This window comes from Callorhinus ursinus, unplaced genomic scaffold, assembly GCF_003265705.2.
Source record: "Callorhinus ursinus isolate GAN/ISIS: 27379988/994484 unplaced genomic scaffold, GSC_fseal_2.0 scaffold1, whole genome shotgun sequence".
Taxonomy (NCBI): Eukaryota; Metazoa; Chordata; class Mammalia; order Carnivora; family Otariidae; genus Callorhinus; species Callorhinus ursinus.
Window position 1 is genome coordinate 19,751,595 of NW_027397063.1, and position 23,768 is coordinate 19,775,362.

The 23,768-nt window shown below is 39.0% G+C and overlaps 1 long non-coding RNA gene across 1 annotated transcript in view; it reads left to right on the forward strand.

The window, feature by feature from the left end:
• Nucleotides 1–2,047: 2,047 nt before the first annotated feature.
• LOC141373565 (uncharacterized) overlaps nt 2,048–23,768 on the forward strand; it is a 31,754-nt gene continuing 10,033 nt past the window's right edge. The window contains exons 1-3 of the long non-coding RNA XR_012379689.1: nt 2,048–2,088; nt 11,229–11,322; nt 13,717–13,767. This is a non-coding gene — a long non-coding RNA (uncharacterized lncRNA). The remainder of the gene's footprint in view (nt 2,089–11,228; nt 11,323–13,716; nt 13,768–23,768) is intronic.

Sequence of the window (23,768 nt, forward strand, 5' to 3'; positions counted from 1 at the left end):
AAACAAATACCAGTGGGTTAACTGTTGAAAGTGGTAAAGGGAATGCAATGGATGGGATCCGAGAGAGGAGTAAGAATTCTGTGTTTACCGATTTTGTTTTGGGACCATGTGAATGCGTAACCTATCAAAATTTTTGTTTTTAGTTAGAGGTCATATATTTATGTACTTAAGTATGCATTTCGTATGTTATTGTTTATTTTGGTAAAATATAGATAACACAAAATTTTCCATTTCCACTATTTTTAATTGTCCAAGTCAGTAGCATTAATTACATTCATGATATTGTACGACCCTCAGTACTATCAATTTCCAAAACTCTTCATCATCCCAAACAGAAACTCTGTAACCATCATACAGTAACTTCCTGTTCTTCCTTTTTCCTATTCTCTAGATACCTCAAATTCACTTTCTGTCTCTATGAATTTCCCTATTCTGGAAATTTCTTATCAGTGGGATCATACAATACTTGTTCTTTTGTGTCCAGTTTATTTCACTTAGCATAATGTCCTCAAGGTTTGTCCAGGTTGGTCCATGTATCAGAACTTCATTTCCTTTTATGCCTGAATAATATTCCATAAAATATGTATATAACATATTTTATTTATCCATTCATCTGTTGGTAGACACTAAGGTTGTTTCCACCTTTTGGCTATTGTGCATAATATACTGCAATGAATGTTAGCAGGTGAGTATCTGTTTGAGTCCCCGTTTTCTTTTTTTTTTTTAAACACTTCTTTTTTCTTTTTATTTATTTATTTATTTTTATTTTTTAAATGTTTTATTTATTTATTCATGAGAGTCAGAGAGAGAGAGAGAGAGGCAGAGGCAGAGGGAGAAGCAGGCTTCCCGCGGAGCAGGGAGCCTGATGTGGGACTCGATCCCAGGACCCTGGGATCATGACCTGAGCCGAAGGCAGATGCTTAACCATCTGAGCCACCTAGGCGCCCCTGAGTCCCTGTTTTCAATTGTTTTGGTTATATAACTACAGGTGGAATCGCTGGGTCATATGGGAATTCTGTGTTTAACTTTTCAAGGAATTACTAAACTCTTTCCCTAATGGCTGCACCTTTTTGCATTCCTACCAGTAATGTACAAGTGTTCCAACTTCTCTACATCCTTGCCAACACTTGTTATTTTCCATTATTGTCATTGCAGTCATGCTAGTAGGTATGAAGTTATATCTCATTGGGATTTGACCTGCTCAAATTTTAAATTAATGAGAAAACTTTCATAAAAGTCTTCTATTAAAGTATAATAACTATGAAAAATCCACCTCAATCCTGTTATTAAATTTAAAAGTTCGTTGACAGCTTGCAAGAGCCCTAGCTGTTGGGGGCAGGGACTGGGCAGGCCTATCTTCTGAATGTACATAAAAGCCACTCATACTTATGGTTATAATTATTGAGTGTCTACCAAATGCTTACTGCTTTATGTCATTATTCTTCCCCCACAATACTGTGAGATAAATATTTTTATCCCCTTTTTACAGAGGAGAGAACTGAGGGCCTTCTAGGATAAAGAACATAGCCAAAGTCAGATCTTTAGTAAATGGCAGTGCCAGAATTTGAATCAATTATCTGCTTGACCTCTGGTCCTATGCATTTTCCATCCTAATCGGGCGTTAGAGGGACAGAGGCCACCAGCAGGGGACAGAAGGCCATTGGGTAACATTTTACCTACTATAATTTTGCACACATTGGTTTTTGTCAGTCAAACTTTTTCTTGTCCAAAATTTGTTTCATTAAGCCCAAGCTTTTTCCTTTCTTTCTGATTCCATACTGTGGCATCTGTTCTAACTTGCACCATTTTCTCCAAAATCTTAGACACACAAAATACTTTGTCAAAGAACAGAGGCCTTCCTGTCAGCCTGGAACCTGAGGTTCTCTCATTTCTCTGGGACCTGTGAATGTCTCAGGACTCATACCGCAATTTTAAATATGCCTCCAGCCAAATGGCAGATTCCTCCAAAGAGAGGAGTAAGATGTCATGCAAAAGAGACAGGCTGAACTCCGCGCTGATCTGAACTGGGGCCTGCCAGAAGGAGATAGGAGAGCACACCCAATGGCCAGACATTCCATCCATGATCTGGTAAGTGGAAGGAATGATCAACACCTCGGATAGATTATCATGCCCTGTTCTGGGCATAGGGCCCTCATCTGTGCATAGTAACCACCAAAAGCTGCTTGGGAGGTACCTACCCCACCCAGGAGAGTTCACTGCAGAACTAACCAATCACCTCTACATGGGTCCACGTGTGGGTGATGCTGTTAGCAAGGCCGAGGCAGCCCATTACTACACAGAGAAATGTCAAACCCTGGGAGAATCTTGCCAACTGTGCTAAGCTCTTTTCCTATAGAAACACAACACAATTTTTCCCACTCCATCTCAACACAAAGAAGCTTTTAATGGAATATGTTACAATGGAGGCATTTCACCCGGAGAGGAGTGTGTCAAAACAAGATAGTACTCCAAGATGGATTTGTGTCCTTTGAATGATTATGTAAAAATAATCTTTTTAAAAAAACTTTTTTGGCCCAATTTATGAGAAAGTCTTTTTGTGCTAATTTTTAAAACTACCCATTCAGAAAAAAAAAAAAAAAAAAACTCTGACCACATTGGGTAGGCTGTAGATTTGGGTTCAAAGGGAAGGTCAAAAGCGTGTGAAATCCAAAGCCTCTTGGAAAGATCTGGAATCTGTATGCCCCACCGTTTCTTTCTTTGTGTTACTTGTAGCATTGTGACCAACCACAAAACCCAGGACTATGTAAGACCCTATTCCTGCCCTCTTTTTTTCAGGTTTAATTATTTTCAAATTAGTTTTAAATAGGAAAAGTAAAATGTGAGTTTATTTTCACTGTAAACTTTAAGTAGAGAAAAAGTGAATCCTCCTTAACTCTCCAATCTCAGTCCACACAAGCATTTTCTATAATCAAGTTAGTGTGTATCCTTCTGGGTCTTTTACAAACATTTGCACTGACGTAAGTACATTGTGACCCAGCTCTTTAATCAATGAACATCTATTCAACAAATATTTTTTGAGCACTTACTATTTAGAAGGCTTTGTGTAGGCACAGGGGATGTGGAAAGATTAAGTCATAATAGATTAAACACTTAATTAACTTATGCCAGGAATTTACCTTTAATGTTGGATTTAATCAGCACAAGAACCCCTGAAAAGATGTACCACTGTTTGTTTTATAAGTGAGAAAACTGAAGTTCAGAGAAGCTAGGTAATTTACCCAAGATCACAGATGACAGAGTTCAGATTCAAACTGAGCACTAGCAGTTTCAAATCCATATCTTAACAACACAGCATGAGAATGAGACACATTCTCATGACACAACGACACAAAATGAGACACAACGACACAGCATGAGAAATTATTACTGAAATGATAATTGTCATTCCTTCAGTGTGCAAGACACCCTTCTCGGGGTTTACCTTATATTGCCTCATTTAATTTCCACAACAACATGAATACAGACTGTTATCACCCCCATTTTACAGATCAGAATCAGTGAAGTTAATTAACTTACCTAGATTATGTTAGTGATAAGTGGTAGAGCTGGGATTGGAATCCAGATTGACTGGTTGCATAGCTTCCTCTCCTACATTACATCACTGATCACAATATTTTGTGCATAGATGCATACTCACGCTTACACTATGCGGCTCTTAATCACGTTTGCTTAGAATTTTAAACAACATGGAAAAATGCTTAGTTGTAATGTAAATAAAATAATAGAATTCAGAAGTGCATGCACAGTGTGATCCTAATTATATCGAACATATATGGCATGAAAATTTAGTAAGAACTTAATTTGTTTGGGTTCCTCCTGCTTATGGGTGTTTTTTCCTTGCCATTTCCAAAAGGTCACCAAGTCTCTGTGCTCTCTTCACTCAGCTTAGATTTTGTGGGCCAAAAACAGAAGTTGCCAGACACTGAGCAGCTCCCACACCCACCTTCCACACATCCTCCTAGAGGAGATGATGCCAGGTTGTGGGGGTGGGGGTGGTGGCTGGAAGGCAAGTGTATTGGGAGGAGAGGAGGTGGAAACAGGACAATTGGCAAAAATCTCTCATCACTGGAAAGCAGCTGTTTTTCTTTTTGTTTGTTTGTTTCGTTTTCTGGGTGGAGACCAGTCCACACATCCATGGTGACACCCACCCCACCAATAATATGACTGGAAGGAAAGCGCAAGCGCATGGTGAGGGGCTGGGGGAAAACAGGGGCGCTAGGGGCTAAACATTAAGAACTGTGGAGAAAGAGGCCATATCAAAGATCCCAGTTCCTGGCTTTAAAAAGTTAGATAACAATAGTCACCAGTATGGAATGAAAAAAAGGGTATCTTTCCAGAATGTTCTTGACGGCAAAAGATAACATAAAACTTTTTTGGAAGACATCCTTCCACCTAACTTCCACACATAGTATAGGGATTAATAATGACTGAGATTTCCCTCCAAATCTGCTGAGGAGGCCTTAGATAAAACTTGACTTGAAGACAAAAAGGAACATGAGATTCTACACAGAGAAAAGGAACAGGAAAACCTCAACAGTTGTCTTCAGGTAGTGGAACTGTTGGTGATTTTTTTTTTCTTTATAATTTTCTATATTTTGAAGTTTTCTATGATTCTCGCTTGTTACTTACAAAATCATAAAACCAATTACTTTTTTTAAACTCTTATTAATTATGTCACTTCCCCGCCCATCTGGCTTAGTCATGCTTTATTTTCATCTAGACATTTTTACACTGCAAATGTTTGGTGCAAGTAGGACAGCTAGGATTTTTCTCTAGGATCCAGTCCTAGAATTTGCATTTAGATATATGTAAATTAAAGCAATTTAGGCCAACATTATTCTATATCCTACTTGAAAAGAATTTTTAAAGTGTTAAGGAAAACCAGAGGGATTTAATCAGTTTGTTCCATGCCAAACTCTAAGACCAGGATCAGGCCCATAAATGATGGCAGGGGCCAGGCCAATGTCATGAATGAGAGAAGCAACACTTCAACTAATACTCCTGAGTGGTTATTTTGGCATTTAATCCAAACTTCTAAAAAAAGGGAAATTGGGCCAAGTATACCGATCTAAGAGAAAACCCCTACAGGCTGCTTGCATAATAGGAGCAAACACTTTGCAACTTCTCGAGTCAATCAACTGGTTTACAGTTATAGTTATTCACTTCAATTAGATGTGAACTGATGCTAAAAATAGGCGCACTGTGTCAAGTTACTTTATCTCAGACTTTAGCAAGTCTATTATAATGCTATAGAAACTAGTGCATTTTAAAGACCATCTTGAGACAGATCCGTCTTTAGCCAGAGCCCCAAATACAAAGTGGATCCTTATGCCTCAGATCAGCGCCAGGTCAATGTCAGTCTTCCCAGGTGCTTTCTACGCCGGTCTCACATATCTGAGATTTGTCTGAAGGATTCCAGTTGTTTGTTACCAATACATTCCTCTGTGTCCCATAGTCTCATCTATAATTTACCCTCCAGTGTTTGCAAGAACCTATCTCCAGAGCACTGTTTTCCCTTGAGCCATGCCACTGTTTTTTTTTTTTTTTTTTAAGATTTTATTTATTTATTTGACAGAGAGAGACACAGCAAGAGAGGGAACACAAGCAGGGGGAGTGGGAGAGGGAGAAGCAGGCTTCCCACTGAGCAGGGATCCCGATGTGGGGCTCGATCCCAGGACCCTGGGATCATGACCTGAGCCGAAGGCAGACGCTCAATGACCGAGCCACCCAGTTGCCCCCAGGCCACTGTTTTTGAGTTTATTGTCTCATTGTAAGCTAGCTGAATACACACAAACTGGGTCCCACTGCTCAGCCTTGCTTGATTTCTTTGAGCCCACTTGCCTGCTTCCCCAACACTGCCAGACACACCTTAGAAGTATGCTTGGGTACGTGCTTGCCATTCATGGCTGTGGACCTGGACCATCCCTGCTAAAATATCTCGCCCTTGGTATCTCCTCCTGTTCCATCTGTTTCAGTAATGCAAGAGTCCATCCTTTTACCGTCATCTGTCTACACTCCAACACATAAACACGCTTTGTGCCTTGTGATTCTTCACCTCTCATATAATTAAGTTAAATAAACCATTTATTGAGTAACTACCTCATGTGGGTACTATTTCAGGGGTACAAAGATGAAAAAAATTAGATCTTTGCCCCCAAGAGATTTATATTTTAGTGGGTGTAATAGCTTCCTAGGGCTGCCTTAGCAAAGTGCCACACACTGGGTAGCTTAGAATAACAGAAATTTATTGTCGCAGAGTTCTGGCGGCTACTTCTGAAATCACAGCAGTGACAAAGATGGTTCCATCTCAGGGCTGTGCGGGAGTCTGCTCTTTATCTCTCTTCTGGTTTCTGGTAGCTGTGGTCATTCCTTGGCTTTTAGATGGTGTCTCTCTGTCTTCACTTTGCCTTCCCTCTATACCTGCCTGGGTCCAAATTTTCCCTTTTATAAGGAAACCCATCATATTGGGTTCAGTCCCTAACCTACTCGTCTTAACTTAGCTAGGCTAAGTCACTTCATCTTAACTTAGCTGATTACATCAATGACAACCCTATTTCTAAATAAGGTCACGGTGCGAGATAGTAGAGGTTAGTGTTTCATCATATGGATTTTGGGGGACCATGATGCAACCTGTAACAGTAGGAAAATGCACACAAATGACATTAACTGGAATAAACTATGAGAAGCTGACGAGTAATGGTAAGCGTTAAGGGCTAGCAAAGCACAGAGGAAGGGTGTACATTATGACTGGGGTCGACTGGGCAGAGACAGCTCATGGCAGAATGAAGCTGTCATTTGAACAGTATGATCAAGGATTCTCCTGGTGGTGCTGCCACAGAGCAGAGAAGAATGTCCAGCTGCAGCTGAGCATATGAAAGCCTCCTCCTCCTGTGGGCAGTAGGCCAGAGTGACTGGGCTCCTCAGGGCACTCCTTTGACCTGGTTCTGAGTCCACCACAGAGAAAACAGTCTCCCCACAGCATACTCTGTATATCTGCTATCTGGGTGTCAGAGTCTACTGCACTTATCAGATTTATTAGATAGAATTGCCGGAGGGCGGAAGTACCAAAAAGTATGAGTAATTAAAACACTGAGCCGCAATATTATTAAAGGTATATTAAAATCAATGACATCCATTTGAAAAGATATATTTCACACCCTGTCCTCCACAGTGGGAGATGTGGCTGAGCAGAAACAGGTCAAGCAGGGAGTATTGTTAATGAAGGTCCTTGTGGAAAAGGCTGCTGGAGACAAAATGAGTTAAAATCTTTATTGTGTCTTGACAGCCCACATGAATCTATGATGATGATAAATGTTCTCATTTAGAACTTTTCTTTTCCTGAGACATTTTACATGCTATCTCCAATTTGCTTTGAATTTCTCAAAAGACATATGTTCTCAAAAGAAAGTCTCTGCTTGCTTTTCATTAAGTAAGATCTTATCAGGGTTTTTGCATGTGGCATCACGTTTAAACTATTAATCTTATGACAGGATATTAAAAAGAGGGGAGGGGGATTCCTTAACAGGTCGAGGGCCATTACACTTGAGAAACAGCCCTCAGCACCCAACAACAAGCACTGGCCCAGGAACTCAATGCAATGATTAATAAGCACTTTCCTGAAGCTAATACTCTGGGAGAGAAGGTTGCTCCTCAGAAGGGCGCACAGTGGACAGTGGGAGCGAAAATGGCTTGTGTGCCACTGGGCTGGAACTTGGTGTTGCTGGGATCATTGACCTGTAGAATCCTGGTGGGGCACCATGGAACAATTGTTAATTCTCGGCAACATTAAGGCTTCTCTGGTATCGAGACATAAACCAATGGGGTGACAACACAGGTCTGGGGAGAAGGAAAAAGATGACAATTCCCTATCTCTACTATAACAATTCAATAAAATACACGAGCGCATACACACCTGGGAACACACACACACACACACACACACACACACACACACACTCAGACCAACAGAAACATTGGCTTAAGAAACAGCTTTAAAAAAAAAAAAAAGAAAGAAAGAAAGAAAGAAAAACAGCTTTAAAGGTAAGTCTATACTTACTGGGCCATAACACACTATGATAAGACCTTTGACTTTTGTCCTAAGACCATTGGGAAGTCCTTAGCGGATTTTAAGCAAGAAAATACACGATTATATTTGCACTCTTCAAAGGTCATTTTGACTGCAGTGTGGGTAACAGATTTAAAACAGAGCAAGAGACAGAAGCTATTGAAGGAGTACAGGAGACCACCTTGGCCTAAGGCAGGCTGATGGAAACAAGCAAAGCATGTAAATCCCAGCAATATTTTGGATGTCAAATCAAAGGATTTGATGGTGGCTTGAATACTGGGAAGAGAGGATGGTGTTAAAAGGGACTCCTGGATTTCTGGGCATGCAACCAGCTGGATGGTAAGGAATTTTCAGAGACAGGAAAGAATGGGGATATTCCAGATATGATGGAGCCGGTCATGAGTTGGCTTTTGTACGTTCGGGTTTACAATGCTTGTAAAATATTTAAGTACGGATGTTAAGTTGGGTATACCCAGGCTTAATGTAGCCTGGCATCTAATCTATTCAGTATTATCTTACAACTCTCTAGATAGATATCTTTCATTTGTTTTTCTAAGTCAGTCTTAAAGTTTTTTTTGTTTGTTTGTTTTAAAATTCAAATGTTTTTGTAATTGGAAAGAATAGGAGTTCTTAGCTTGTGTCATATTTGTAAATTGAATGTATATAAAATGTCCCAGGAGCTGCTTTTCCCCTTTTTTTAGCCTGGAAAGGTGTTGTCACTTAAGGGAGTAAAAATCATACAGGGGTCAAGGGCCTACCAGAGCACCAAAAAAGCAGGTCAGAGAAAAGAAGTTTATCATCAGTAGGGAATATGTGTTTCCTGCTCGATGTTAACCAGCATTTTCTATTCTTCTCCAGATTATATCCATTATATCCATTTTGTATCTCTACTCAGGGAACACAGAGTATGGCCACGTGGTACTGTTCTGCCAATATGTCAGGGCAAAGCTGCATTTAGACTACCCACTGGGGGTTTAGAAATATGTCCACTCCATGTTCCCTCCAACTAGCTTGAGAAATGTCTCAGAATTTTCTGTAATATTATTCCGAATCATTCTATGAAATAAATGTCAAGTATTTTATCTCCATTTCCCTAAAAGAGAGAACGGGTTGCTAGGGAAAATGCCCAAGTCAGTCATAAAACATTTCCAAAGGGAGGACATATTGAATGAAAATGATAATTCTTGTCTTGTTTAACAAGTTCTCATGGCAGCTCCTGGGGGCAGTAGAATTTATACCCCTACCAGGACAGCCCCAGAATATGGCATCAGCACTGGATGGAAGGCAGTCCTGGGAAACTGAGGACGGTGCTGTTGTCAGCTCCCCTTTACTTGACTGAATAATTTGTCTGTCGTGCCTGGGAGGTTTGCACCTCATGGGGTGGGAGAGGATGCAATCAGGTAAGAAATGTTTTACTTAATCTTTTCTCAAGAAAAAGGATGAGCGAGTATGGCCAGAGTGAAACAGAACTGAGTTTAAAATTTACAGTATCCTGAAACTGAAGACTGGGTACTGAAAAGGGATTTGCACTTTTTGAGCTGCCCCGGGCTGAGAGAGATGGGGTAGCTAGAGAGACCCCAGAGAGACTTGCAGGATGGAGCAGTGCGGGCCATCTTACTGCTCAAGGAACACAGAAGCGTGAAAGAACACCAGGTTGCAATAAACACTGGGTTGACCCCCATTCCATACTTATTTTTTATGATTTTCAACTTTCTCATAAGTCAGATGGAATCACTAAGACTTACCTTATAAAGTATTTGTGAAGATGAAATGAGTGAATGATGCCAGATGCAAGAGCAGCACTTGACACCTGACAGGAGGGCTCTACATAGCAGATTATTAATATTGAAGTAAAGGTTAAAGTATTATTATTAGGAAATTATTATGGATCACAATTTGTTATTGTACATAAGATTTCATATAAAGGAAAATATCTATTTAAAATGGAAAAAAAAAACGACACTTCTGCCTTTTGTCATGAGATGCAACTCATGTTTATGAAGAATGAATCAGAATATTCCCTCGTGCCCATAAAAACCAGTGGGTATGCAGGCTGTGCCTAAGAATTTGTGATGATGTTTAAGGCAAGGCTAAAATGTTAAGATCTTGAATATTGCCATTTTTTGGCAAAAGACCTTGCTGATCTTTTCTGATTGGGTGGAGGAGTCCCAGTATGGTATTTTGGAAAAGTCTCTTTTAAAAAGTAAGGGCATCATCTTTTATATATTTTTCCCTACCGCTTCCTGCTGCTTGAAATTTACATCTAATGATTGGTGCTTATATAGCCATTTTGGGTCATGAGGTGTCTTTAATAGAAATCAAGTAAAGCAAAGCAACAGGATTGAAAGGTTTGTGATTCCAGGTACCATACTAGTACTATGCTAGCTTTGGACTAGAGTATTAATTGTGATAAAGGCCATGCTTCTTTAGAAAAAAGAACCCCTCACTCTGATGGCTAAAACAAGTTAGAAATTAATTTCCCTTTCATAGTTTGGATAAGAAGACCGAGCGCCTCAAAAATCACCCAGGGACTAAGACTGGCAGGGCACTCTGTCATTCTCAATATGCGGCTTCTAGCCTGCCTAATTTTTACTATTTCAAGCCAGTGGAAAGAAAAGAGCACAAGGAGCACACATCCAATGACAGAAGGCACTTACCATTTCTGCTCACATGGTTTGGGGGAGACCATAGCCTCTCAGCCACACCTGCATGTTGGGGAAGCTAAGAAATGCAGTTCAGCTGGACAATCAGCTCCTGTGTCCCAGCGACAACTTTGTTCTAATAGAAGAAGGGTATAGTGCTTTTAGTGAGCAAAGAACAGTCTCCACCAAGACTGCTAATCCTCATATTCTATCCAGATGATAGAAAAATATCATCCATCTTGTTTAAGACGAATTTGGGGCTTTTATTTTTCACAGTTGTACATAATCTTAATCGATATTCTCTTTTCATGGTTTATTCAATGAACTTCTTATCTGTAAATCATAAATTTGGATTGTTAGAGAAAGGCTAAATTACATTCCAGCTGTAAAATTCTAAGAATCATCAAACCTTTCTTTCCCCATGTCCTTAACGAACAACTTGCAGGTTAAAAAACAAGCATTTAATTTTTTTTCCCTCCGGCCCTATGTATGCATTGTAGCCGTCACTTGCAGAGGGCCCGTGGTGAGCTGGTTTGCGGTGAAGGTGAGAAGGCAAGAGTGGCTGCGAGTTGATTCCATCAAGAGCTGGGAAGGGTAAGTCCTTCACCCATGAAAGATGTTGACAGAAGCAGCCACTAAGATTTTCAACCACAGTGAATAGCAGCAGTTGGAATACCAGGTTGGAGAGTCTCTTGTTCAAGAAGGCTTCATCTTCTCAGCCTTCCTAGCAAAAGGCATTCCCACAGGATAAGGGAATTATATTAGTGAGAACAATTTTGTTTGCAAGTGACTGAAAACTTAAGCCAAAAGGGTTTAATAATATATGACTAATATATCTAGAGATATGTTTGTTTGGAGAGAATTATTTCAAGAAGAGCTTGAGTCCTGGTTCAGATGATGTCACCAGATTTATTTCTTGGTTCTGTCTCTTTGGAGTTGGCTTCTTTCTTTCTGTCTCCCTCAGTCCCTCTCTGTCTTTCTCTGTCTCTCTCATCACCACTCCTCCTGCTCTAGAAGATTCAGGTCCACAACAGCAGAAAAGAGGGAGTCTGCCTCCCTTTTCAGTAGTCTGAGAATTGAGTCCCACTGCCCTAATTGGACAGGCTTGGCTTGTATCCCTGACCATGGCCCAAGCACTACAACCAGGGAATGAAACTAGCAGATGACTTAACTTTGGTCCCACAATGCAACCCTGAAGGTCAAGGCGGAGTCAGCTTCATGCCAAGCACACAAGCCGAGTGTGAGGTAGTCAGGGCATTGTGGCCATGAGAAGAGAGAATAGAATAATGAGTGGCAAGAACAACACGTAACATCTCCATACCTTCCTTTCATTTTGTCCCAAATGTGAAACCTCAAAGGGAGACAGTTCAAGGTCTCGTCTAGTTAGTGTATCCGTCTTCAAGTACAACATCTCTGAGTAATGTGCAGCCCTCCCAAGTCATGTTAAGAGGTTGGTCCTCGTGGTTGATTGACCCATGGTTAATGAGTAAGTTTAACTAGCCCAGTGTACTCAGTCCACAATGGCAGTCCATTGTCCCATGACTAACGAGTAAGTTTAACCATCCCAATACACACAGTGAGCAATGGTGGAGAGGGAACGAGGTAACTGTAACCAAAACATGTATTTAGAAAGCAGGGTGGGTAGAAAACAATGCGCACTGAATTCCAGTTCATGGTACGCATCTTATTCTAAGGGCAGGAAAAGCAATGACTCATTGCCTTGACAGGGAAAACTTTGGTCACTCAGTCTGTGTGACCTTGGTTCTATTCTCTGAGATCATTGCCCATCATCATTTTTTTTTTTTTCCTCATTGCTCCTGGTTCTAGTCTGTGGAAGGATCTCTTTTGTGCCTTGTCTTGCTCAAGAGATGGGTACTGGGGAGGATGTTCTTTCAAGATACTTTTTTGGCACCCACTTCATTAAGGTATTTTCAGGGGCCTGGGAATTATTTTATGTGTTGGCCAGAAATTTTTATTGACCTTTCTGCTCACCTCAGCCAATGCCATAGTATAGGTTCTAGCTTTTGCAAAACACCATTGCAGGAATTAACTTTAACATATTCATTACTCTTTTACTTTTACTTGAAAATGATTAAAAGCTCAACTCAAACTGGCTTAAGCAAAAGGAGAAATTTATTGATGGAGATAGTTGAGAAGTCCAGGAATAGCATTGGCTTCAGGTAGAACTTATGTTCAAATGTACACCAGTCTGATTCTCTTGCCTCTCTAACTTATAAGGACGCTTGTGATCACCTTGGGCCTCCCCCGAATAAGCCAGGATATCTCCCTCAAAATCTTTCATTTAATCACACCTGCAAAGCCCCCTGTGCCATGTAAAATGACATACTCCCAGGTTCCGGGGATGAAGACATGGGCATTTTAGGGGGTCATTATTCTACCTACCACAGCCCTTTAAAAAAGACTGGCATTTTGTGATGCATCCAGTCACTCATTCAATGAGTACTTACTGAAGGCCTACTACGGGCTGTGAGATGGGACAACTCTGTGCTATTCCAGAAGCTGGCATTTCACAACGCCAGCAATACACAACACAGATGTGGCTTTCACCCTCATGGAGACTACGTCTAGCAGGGCTCTGACACAAAATAGATATGTAAATAAGCATATATATAATCAGGCAATTTCAAATAGGGATAAGAACTCCGGAAAAAAATAAAATGGAGCAGTGGGATGCCTAGAGGTTGGGTGGGGTGGTTTCTAAGTTGAAAGTTTTTGAGCTGCAATTCCAAATACAAGCAGCCAGCCATACCAAGATATGTGAGAACATTTCAGGCAGAGGAAACAGTTATGGCACAGGCCTCAGGTAGTAATACTTGTGGTATGTTTGAGAAAAAATTTACGCTAGAGCATGGGGAAAGCATGATACAAGAGAGCATCTAGATAGAAGTAGAGGCAGGTCATGTAGGGCAGTGGCAAGGATTTCGGATTTACTGACAGGCTCAGAAGGCATTATCTCTTCCCCCACAGAATGTTCCTTGGTAGAGAAGCATATGATACCACGAAGGACCTGCTCACCAGGTAAGCTGTCAGTGGCTCTTTTCTGGCTGGGGAAAATCTGTCAAAAATCTTCTATTCAGGCCCTTATCCCTGACAGCAGTTTTACTTTTTCCCAGAGAATATTTCTTAACCACACCAGCAGCTTGCCACAGTCAGTACATGGGCAGAATTTAAGCAGATAGCAACAACTCTTTGAGCTTACATATAAATATCTGAATTTGCTGATCATTTTTCAAATGTGTTTTGCCTGTGTGGAAATACCCACGGAATATTCACAGAAAAAGAGAAAATTAGGCGTGTTATCTCCTAGCTCAATGATTTGGTATTGGTTTCTTATCACTACCCAATAAAAAAATACAGATGCTCCCTGCCTCTCCTGGACTCCAACTTCAACTACATTTCAATAAAATCTATTTTAGGTTTCTGCACTTCACAACTGGAGAAATTCTCTGTGTTTCTCAACACATATAAACCTGGCAGGAGAAAGAGCTGAAAGTAAAGGGAAAAATTGTTTTGGTAATCTTACAGTGTAATTCAGCTTGGGGGGGGGGGAAAGTCACCACCTTATTTTTAAAGTCCAAATAAAAAGAAATGTATCCTTTGCTGTGGGGACAGTTAGGCCAGGAATGAAGAACCTAGTTCAGTAGCAATTGGAGAATCAGAGTCAGCAAACAGCAACTAAACAAAAAGCATCATGGGAAAAAAAACAAGACAAACATACAAACAAGGGCTAGCTTGATCCTTGATAAGAATATCAACCTGTCTCCAGTTCTGTCTATAGTGCTGTCCCTACTAGATTTCTCTCTTCCCCCACAACCTCACCCAGTTCATTAATTTATGGTTTATTCTTCCTAGGCTTCTTGTAGCAAAAGTGAGCAAACAGATACATAACCTTATTGTCTCTTCTTTCTTACCAAAAAAGGAAGCATATCACCCTATACTTTGCTTTTTGTCTACGTAGCTTTGAATAACTCCCTATCAGTTTCTCTCCTTCTCACTCCCTCTCCCTCTCTGTGATTTCACACTACTTTGTGTTATGGTTCTACTATCATTTACTCTGGTCTCCTATGAATGAATGGCCGTTTGGGTTATTTCTATGTATTGCTATTGTGTATAATGACGCATATGTAACTTTGGTTTTGTATTTGTGGGACGGTAGCTTCAGGCAAATTCCTAGAAGTGGGTTTGTTGTGTCAAAGGGTAAACACATGAGTAGTTTTGCTAGACATTGCCAAATTCCTGCCAGTGAGTTTGTACTGTGTTGCACTCCCATGAGCAATTTGTGAATGCTGGTTTCTCCATAGTGGGGTGTTAGGCTTTAAAATTTGTGCCAGTCTGATAGTTAAGAAATTGTATCACACAGCCGACTTAATTAGTATTTCTCCTAATTTGAGTAAAGTTGAATACTTATCTCATAAACACCAGAGGTAAATCTTTTTTTCCAGAACTATGTATCTGTGGTTTTGCCCATTTTTCTCTCAGCTTTTGGTATTTTTTTTTTTAAGATTTTATTTATTTATTCATGAGAGACAGGGAGAGAGAGAGAGAGGGGCAGAGGGAGAAGCAGGCTCCCAAGGAGCAGGGAACCTGATGCGGGACTCGATCCCAGGACCCTGGGATCATGACCTGAGCCGAAGGCAGACTCTTAACCATCTGAGCCACCCAGGCCCCCTCAGCTTTGGTATTTTTCCCTTGCTAGTGAAAAATTTGTTATGTATTAGGAAATCAGTCCTTCATGTGACACCTGAGTTTTGTTTTGTTTTGTTTTGTGGCGTCATTTTTTTAGGTTTGGCTTATGGTTTCTTCAACATTCGATTTGTTTCTGTTTAGTAAAATTTACCAACCTTTTCTTTTATTGCAACTGGATTGTGAATCTAGTTAAAAAGGTTTTCCCCGGTCTAAGATTATGAAATATTCACCCATGTTTTCTGCTAATACTCATATGGTCTCATTATTTACACTTCCATTTCAGATTTGGAATTTTTTCTGGTGCATTGTGTAAGTTGGAATCCAGTTTTATCTTTTTTCCAAATGGTTGTCCAGCTGTCCCAAATTTATAAAAAGGCCAGGTTTTCCCCAGTAATTGGAGATATTACTTATACAACATTTTCATAGACACTTGCATGTATTGCTAGGTTTTCTATTGGTGTATTTATGGGCCCTTATCACACTTTTTTAACTGAGACTTAATAGCATATTTTAATACCTGATAAGATTACTTTTCCTTTATTGTTCTTCTTTTCCAGAACTTTCCAAGCTATTCTTGCATGTTTATTTTTTCATATGATCTTCAAAAACATCCTGATCAGGGATGTCTGTGTGTGGAGGGATGGGGGGAATTGTACAAAATTTATACATTCAATTGAAAAAAAATTGATATCTTTATGATACTAGATACTGGATAATGGAAAATATCCAAGGACAAGTACCTCCTTCCATTTGTTTCAGTCTCTGTCTCTATCAGAAGTACTTTTAAGTTTTCATCATATATGTTCTGCTCATGTCTTGTTAAGTTTATTCCTAAATATCAGGACAGAGGGGAAGAATTATAAGAGAAATTTTCTATGGCAACTTCTAATTGTTTATTGTCTATACATATAGAAGTTATTGGTTTGTAGGTAAATTTTATATTCTCTGCCATATCTAAATGTTGTTTGTGTTAGTTTTGTTTAGATTCTGAATTTTTAAAGCTTTCTTTGAGATATAGCCCATGAGTAAATTTGGTAAAAAGGTATGCTGGAAAAGGAGGAATGTTCAATTTTTAAAGTAGAAATTTCAATATATCTATAAACTGATGCTTAATAATTCTAATAGTCAATGATCTATGTTAATTTCTATGTATTTGAATTGACAGTCTATTCATCTCTTTTAATATTTCCCTCCAAAATTATATTTCTCCAAATTTCCCCCTTTTTAAAAATAAATTTTGCTCTGCTACTTTGAATCTGTTACTTGGCAAATAATAATTTGTCTCTAATGTATCTTCATTGTGCACTGTAATTGTTGTCAAGGTAAATATGTGGTTCATATTTTTTCTCAAAGAACATTACCATTCTAATTCATTTTTTTCTGTTTCAACAAACAAATTTTCGCTCTGTTTTGTTTAAGTTCTCCATTTACTATTTGTTTTAAGTATATTTCTTCTGGGGATATGTTTATTTTTGTGGCTATCATATAATTTTACTACATGTTTTCAAACTTAATAGCTATCACACTAAATTTTTTCCCCAAAGTGGATGTGGTGTTGATTCCTACCAGCAGCCAAGGAGAGCTCCAAGTGCATCATATTTTTGTAAAACTCTATAATTTTTGCCCATCTGATGACCATAAAATGGATTCTTGTGAGGGTTTTTTTGGTTTTTGTTTTTCATTTTTGAACACATTTTTAAATATTTTCTTGAAAAATATGTCTTTCACTTCTGCAAACTGCTTGTTTAGAGACTTGCTTGTATTTGCCCTGCTGATGTTTAGGAGCTCTTGGAAATATTCTAGATGCTAATTCTCTGTTAATTATATTAATTGGGAATATTTCCTACCAGTTTTGGGGCTCCATTTTATTTTTTCATCAATCTTTCTTTCATGGCTTGTGCCTTTCTGTATCTTGTTTAAAAATCCTTCCCTGGGGTTCTTAAAGATCATCCCCAATATTTTCTTCTGAAATTTTGCAGTGTTTCTTTTTTGCTTTTAAGTTTTTGATAGATCTGGAATCGACTTTTTTTGCAATGGTGTGGAGTAGGCATAAACTTTAATGTTTTTCTGTGAGATTAACCAATTTTTCCTGCACTCTGTATTTAATAGTCAATATTTTCCCTACCGATTTAAAATGACACTTCTCTTTTATATTAAATTTCCTTTAAGGGTTTATTCATGAACTTTCTATTTTGCTCTATTGGCTTCTTTGTTTTAGCCTATCTTAAAATTATAGAGTGTTATGTTTTATTGCTTTATAATAAAGCTTGATATCTGGTGGGAAATTTATTTCAGTTTTCTTGGCTATTGACTACTCATTACTTTTCATGTAAATTTTAGCGGCTTGTCGAGACTTATAAAAACACTTGTTGGGCTTTGTATTTGAATTTTTCTTGTTTCTATGCATTAAATTTGTGCAAAATAAATATATCCACTATATTAGGTCATCTTACCCATGAATATGGCAATTCATCCTTTATTTAGGTTGTCTTTAATGTGATTTTCCCACAGGTCCTATGATTTGTTCTTAGTTGTGCTATTTGTTCTTATTTTGGTATGAATAGTCAATTACCTTTTAATGAAATTGAAAAGGCAAGAAAAATGCCATATATGCAGGCATATTTAACATTTCTGGCGCACTTCTCCTCTTTGGGTAGATTTGGTTTCCTGCTTATTATCATTTTTCTTCAGCCTGGAGAATTTTTCTTTTTTTAACATTCCTTATGATGGGGCTCTACTGGCAATGAATAAAGTTGTTTGTAATATCCTCTTATTTTTTTCCCATGAGTCTAGGATTTTTAGTGATTCCCCTGCTTTCACTACTAATATGGATAACTTCTGTTTTCTCTTATTTTCTTCATCAGTCCAGCTGGACGTTTGTTAACTTAATTGATCTTTGCAGAGAACCAACTTTTGCTTTTGATGACTTAACTGTATTATATATTTTTTTCTATTTCTTTGACTTTGTTATTATCTTTATTATTTTCTTCATTCTACTTACTTTGTGTTTCTTTGGTTTTCTTTTTCCAATTTAAGGTAGAAGCTTAGATCATTTAGACTTTTCTTCTTTACTAACACAGGCATTTAAGATATAATTTTACCTCTAGGCCCTGTACTAGATGAATTTTACAAAGTTTGTATGTTGTATTTTCATTATCTTTCTGTTTAGAATTTTTCCTAACTTCTCTTGTTATTTTTCTCTTGACTCATGAGTTATTTAGAATTCATTTAGCTATTTTTTTCTGAAAATCTTTTAAATTTTAATTTTTGAGGAATATATTTGATTTGCTGGATATAGTATTTAATTGTAATTATATATTTTTTCTTTTCAGCATTTTAAAAATATCATTTTGTCATCTCCTAGTTTGTTTTGTTTCCAGTAAGAACTTGATTGTGATTCTTTCTCCGTTTCCCTCTGTTTGTTATCTGCCCCCCCCCCCCCCCCCCCCCCCCCCCCCCCCGCCCACTCTTAAAATTTTCTCTTTGTCAGTGTTTTTAAGAAATTTTATTATGACTTGGCTTGTGGCTTTTCTTGTGTTTATTTTCTTGTGGTTCAATGAGATTCTTGGATCTATATGTTGATATTTTTCAGCAAATATAAAAAAATGTTCACTCAGTCTTTCTTTAAATATGTTTTCCGACCCCTGAATCCTTCATGGGATCCAATTACTTGCTTGTTAGATCGCTTTATATTATCCTACAGGGCAGTAAGTCTCTGCTTTGTTTTTTCATTTGTCTGTTTCAGCATTTCTTTTTCTATTTTCTTTTCTTTTTTTTTTTTTAAAGATTTTATTTATTTATTTATTTGACAGAGAGAGACACAGCGAAAGAGGGAACACAAGCAGGGGGGAGTGGGAGAGGGAGAAGCAGGCTTCCTCTGAGCAGGGAGCCCAACGCGGGGCTCAATCCCATGACCCTGGGATCATGACCCGAGCCGAAGGCAGACACATAACCGACTGAGCCACCCAGGCACCCCTCTTTTTCTATTTTCTTAGATTAGTTTCTATTGTCCTATCAGCGAGTTCTCTCCTTTTTTCTCTTGCAGTATATAGTTTGTTTTTACACTTATCTAGAAATATTTTCATTTCAGATATTGAATTTTTCAGCTCTAGATGTTCTAATTTTAATATATAATCTCCATTTCTGCCTTCATTTCCTTTAAAGTTTGATCATACATGTAAAATTTATTTCAACCTCACCAGGCAATTCACTTACTTACAGAACAGCTTGATCTTTTCAAGCTTTTAAAAAATGCTTTGCTATGGTGGGTCTAGTGTAGTTTTTACTAAAATGCTACTTTAATTCTACATCTAAACACATAAGCTTTCTGGGATCCCTACTGGATGCCTAGCATATCCAGTGAGCTCGCTCCATTCCAGCTGGTTGGAACTTGAATATCTCCATGTGCTTCCAGTCCATGTGCTTCAGTTGTTGTTCAGTGCTATGGTGTGAATGCTTGTGTCCCCTCAAAGTTCATATGTTGAAATCCTAATGCCCAATACAATGGTATTAGGAAGTGGGGACTTTGGGAGTTGCTTGGGTCATGGGGACAGAGCCCTCATGAATGAGATAAGTGCCTTATTAAAAGAGGCTCTAGAGAGCCTTTGCCCTTTCCATCATGTGAGGGCACAATGAGAAGTCATTGGGTATGAATTAGGAAGAAAGCCTTCACCAGAATATGGCCATGCTGGTACCTTGATCTTGGACTTGCCTAGCGTCTGGGACTGCAAGAAATAAATTTCTGTGGTTTATAAGCTACTCAGTCTGAGGTATTTTGTTATAGCAGTTCAAATGGACTAAGACAGAAAATTGGTATTAAGAAGTGGGGGTATTTCTGTAACAAATATCTAATAATGTGGAAGTGGTTTTGGAATGGGTAATGGATAGAGGCTGGATGGGTTTGGAGGTACATGTTGGAACAAGCCCTTGTTGCCATGAACGGAACTTTAAAGGCAATTCTGATCAGAGCCCAAAAGGAAAGGAGACCTATAGAGAAAGTCTGAATCTTCTTAAAGAATACTTAAGTGGTTGTGAACAGAATGTTGGTAGAAATATAGATGGTAAAGGTCATTCTAATGAGATCTCAGATAAAAATGAGGAATATGTTATTGGACATGGCAGAAATGTCATCCTTGTTCTAAAGTGGCAAAGAACTTGGCTGAATTGTGTTCATATCCTAGTGTCTTGTAGAAAGTAGAACCTGTGAGCGATGAAATAGGATATTTGGCTGAAGCTATTTCTAAGCAAAGTATTAAAGGTACAGCTTGGCTTCTCTTGAATGCTTATAGTAAAATGAGAGACAAAAAATGATGTAAAGGTGGAATTACCAAAAAGGAAGCAGAACTTAAAATTTTAGAAAATTCTCAGCCTATCCCTATTGCATGAAATGAGAAAGTGTGTTTGGAAGAAGACACTAAGAGTATGACCAAGTGACCCTCCGATAAGGAGATGCATATGAGTGTGAACAACAAACTTAATCAGTCACCCCAGCAGGAAAACAGCCAATATAAACTGAAGAGAAAGGAGACAGAAAGGAATGAAGGAAAGTTGTCAGACTTGTTAGGTTTTACAGGACAGAACCACAAAGTTACTGAGCTGTGTATGTGCAAAACTCTTTATGACAGAAGTAGGACCCCAAAGGTGATTTAGAGGTTATTAGAACTGCCTCATCAATTTCAAAACTGGGGGACATTGCCTGGGTTTCAACAGGCTAGACAAACCCCACCCAAAGCTGTGGAGGCCAGACTCCTACCCAGCAGAGTCATGGGGCATGACTACCTCCACCTAGCTTTTGAAAGATGTATCTGCTTGGAGCTGTGGGTGCACAACTTCAGTGAGGGAGAGACCACTGCATAGAGGCGATGCTCAGAGGAGCCGTAGGAATGGGGCCACCCCCGGAACCCCAGCCTGGGAGGGCCATAGGCATGTGACCAATCCACGAGAGCTGCAAAATGCAAACTGAGCCGTGCCCAGCAAAGCTGTGGGGGCAGGACTGTCCCTCTAATGGGTTTGCTAGGGACCTGTTACCTCTTTCTTCTTTTCTAATGTTCCCCTCTGGAATGGAATAGGGTGTTCATCCTGTTCCCCTGCTGCCCCTGTATTTTGGAAGCACACAACTTGTTTGACTTCACAGGTTCACAGCTGGAAAGCAATTTGCTTCAGGATGAATCCTCTTATCCATATCTGACTTAGATAATATTCAGATAAGACTTTGACTTACACTTTTGATTTGATGCTGGTACAAGTTAAAACGTTCGGGACTATTAGAACTGTAAGAAATAAGTTTCTAGAAACCATAGAAAATGAGTTTCTATTGTTTATACGCTACCCAGTTCCTGGTATTTTGTTATGGTCCCCGAAACGGACTAAGACTTTCAGTTTATCATTACCTACTATGTTTTCTTTCTCCAGGAGTTTTTTGTTCTGCCTGGGGCATCTCACCCTACACAGTGCAACTTAACATTTACCAAAGACTCAAGGGAGCCTCTATGCAGATTTTGGGGGATATTTCTCTGAATAATTTTTTTTTTCTTTCCACTTAGCCTCACAGATTCTAGTTGTCTAATCCTCCCCAAGTTCTGTTCTATGTTTCTTCAATTTAGGCAGACCGTTGTGGTTTGCACTGGGTTCCCCTTCCTTGAACCACAGCCTAGAAAGTAGCTCTGAGAAGAAACCTGGGAAATCACAGGGCTCACCTCATCGTTTCCCTCCTTGCAGACATCACAGTCTTGTAGTGGGTTTTGTTTGTTTGTTTGTTTGCTTTTGTCCAAAGTCTAAAATTACTTGGTTTGTGTATTTTGTTCACTCTAAATTGTTTATATCAGAAGGGCTGATCCAGTACTAGTTACTCCATCATGACCCAAAGCAGAAGTTCTCTGCAAAGCACTTTATTCTTCAAAGAAATAGAGACTATTATTGTTAGGAAAAAAGTCTCAAGGATTATCAATAGGTCAGCCTGCCCCACTCCCATAGGACTTGAGTTTCCTTTTTGAAATATTCAATAAATGGCTCTTTAGACAATATTGAATCTCCTCCAGTAATGATGAGACCATGATTTCCAAGGGAAGCTTACATCTCAGGCTGGTAGGAAAGTCTTCAGCCTCATGAGCAGAACTCTCTCTCTCTGTAACTTCTCCATCATCCTTGTTCTATTTCTCAAGTGCACACATAGAGGGTTTACCCTCTCTTCCCCTAAACAGTCCTACACACAGTTGACCACAGCATCATGTCCCAGCACTTCTCCAGACTAAACATGCTCAGTGCTTACAGATTGAGCAGGTAAGTTCGCAAAAAACAACTGTTCTTTATTCTCCTCCTTGCCCTTGAGTATATGCCCCAAGACTTTTGAAGTCTCAGGAGAAAAGGCCCTCTGAAGCCCTCTTGCACTCTTAGCTTGAATTGGATATGCCTAATTTGATCTAAGGATCACTCAGCTGTTGCAAACACGCTGGGTCATTAGCATCTTTCAGCATCTCCAAGGACCATGGGCAAAGACCCTTTTCCTATCTGTGTGACCCAGAAAACCACTCCTGACCAAGCTTTCAAATGGAGCTACAGAACAAGTAAATAACTCCTTCCTTAACTGGGAAATGGGAACTTGAAGAGAGGGAGGAAATTATAATTCTATTGAAGTATATGTCTCCATTTCCTAAATGATAACTTTAAGAATAAAATTGGACATAAAATTTCAGGCCTCTAAAAGTCAGTTAACAACGATGAGGCATACTTTATGATTCAATGTCATTCATTGCTTTAGTTTATCCTAATATTGAGATTTCAGCACTTTGATTTTATTCTAAAATTAGGATTAATCTTCCTTAATAAATGTCTTATAGTCAAGTTGAAAAAGTACATTGTCTTGCAAAACATGTTCACCTGCATCTCTTCATTTCTAATAAGGACATGTCTGGGGGCAGTGGGCATCACAGCCTAAACCTGACAGTTGTTCTAATTGGTTTCTAATTCATTTCTTTAGGCTGCGCCTTATTTCTTTTGGTCCCCAGGTCTGTACTAATCTGCATAACAGCATTAACAGAACATTGTGAAAAATAATTCTCACTCATTAAAAAAAAATGCAGATGCTAAATGTCACGCATTTACATTTTGAAACAGTGACTTCCTTCAATCTATTTTATCTTATTTAACTTTTTAAAAAATGATTTCCCAAGGGCTAAAGTGTAGGAAAATCTTAGTAAGTAACTTTACCTCAGGCACTTTTTTTGTTTTTTTAATTGCACAGAGAGAGCAGTTCCACCAAAGTGTCTCCTTATTAGCATGTAATATTTTATTATGGCTGCGATTGGTTCTGCAACTGAGGAGAACCTATACACATT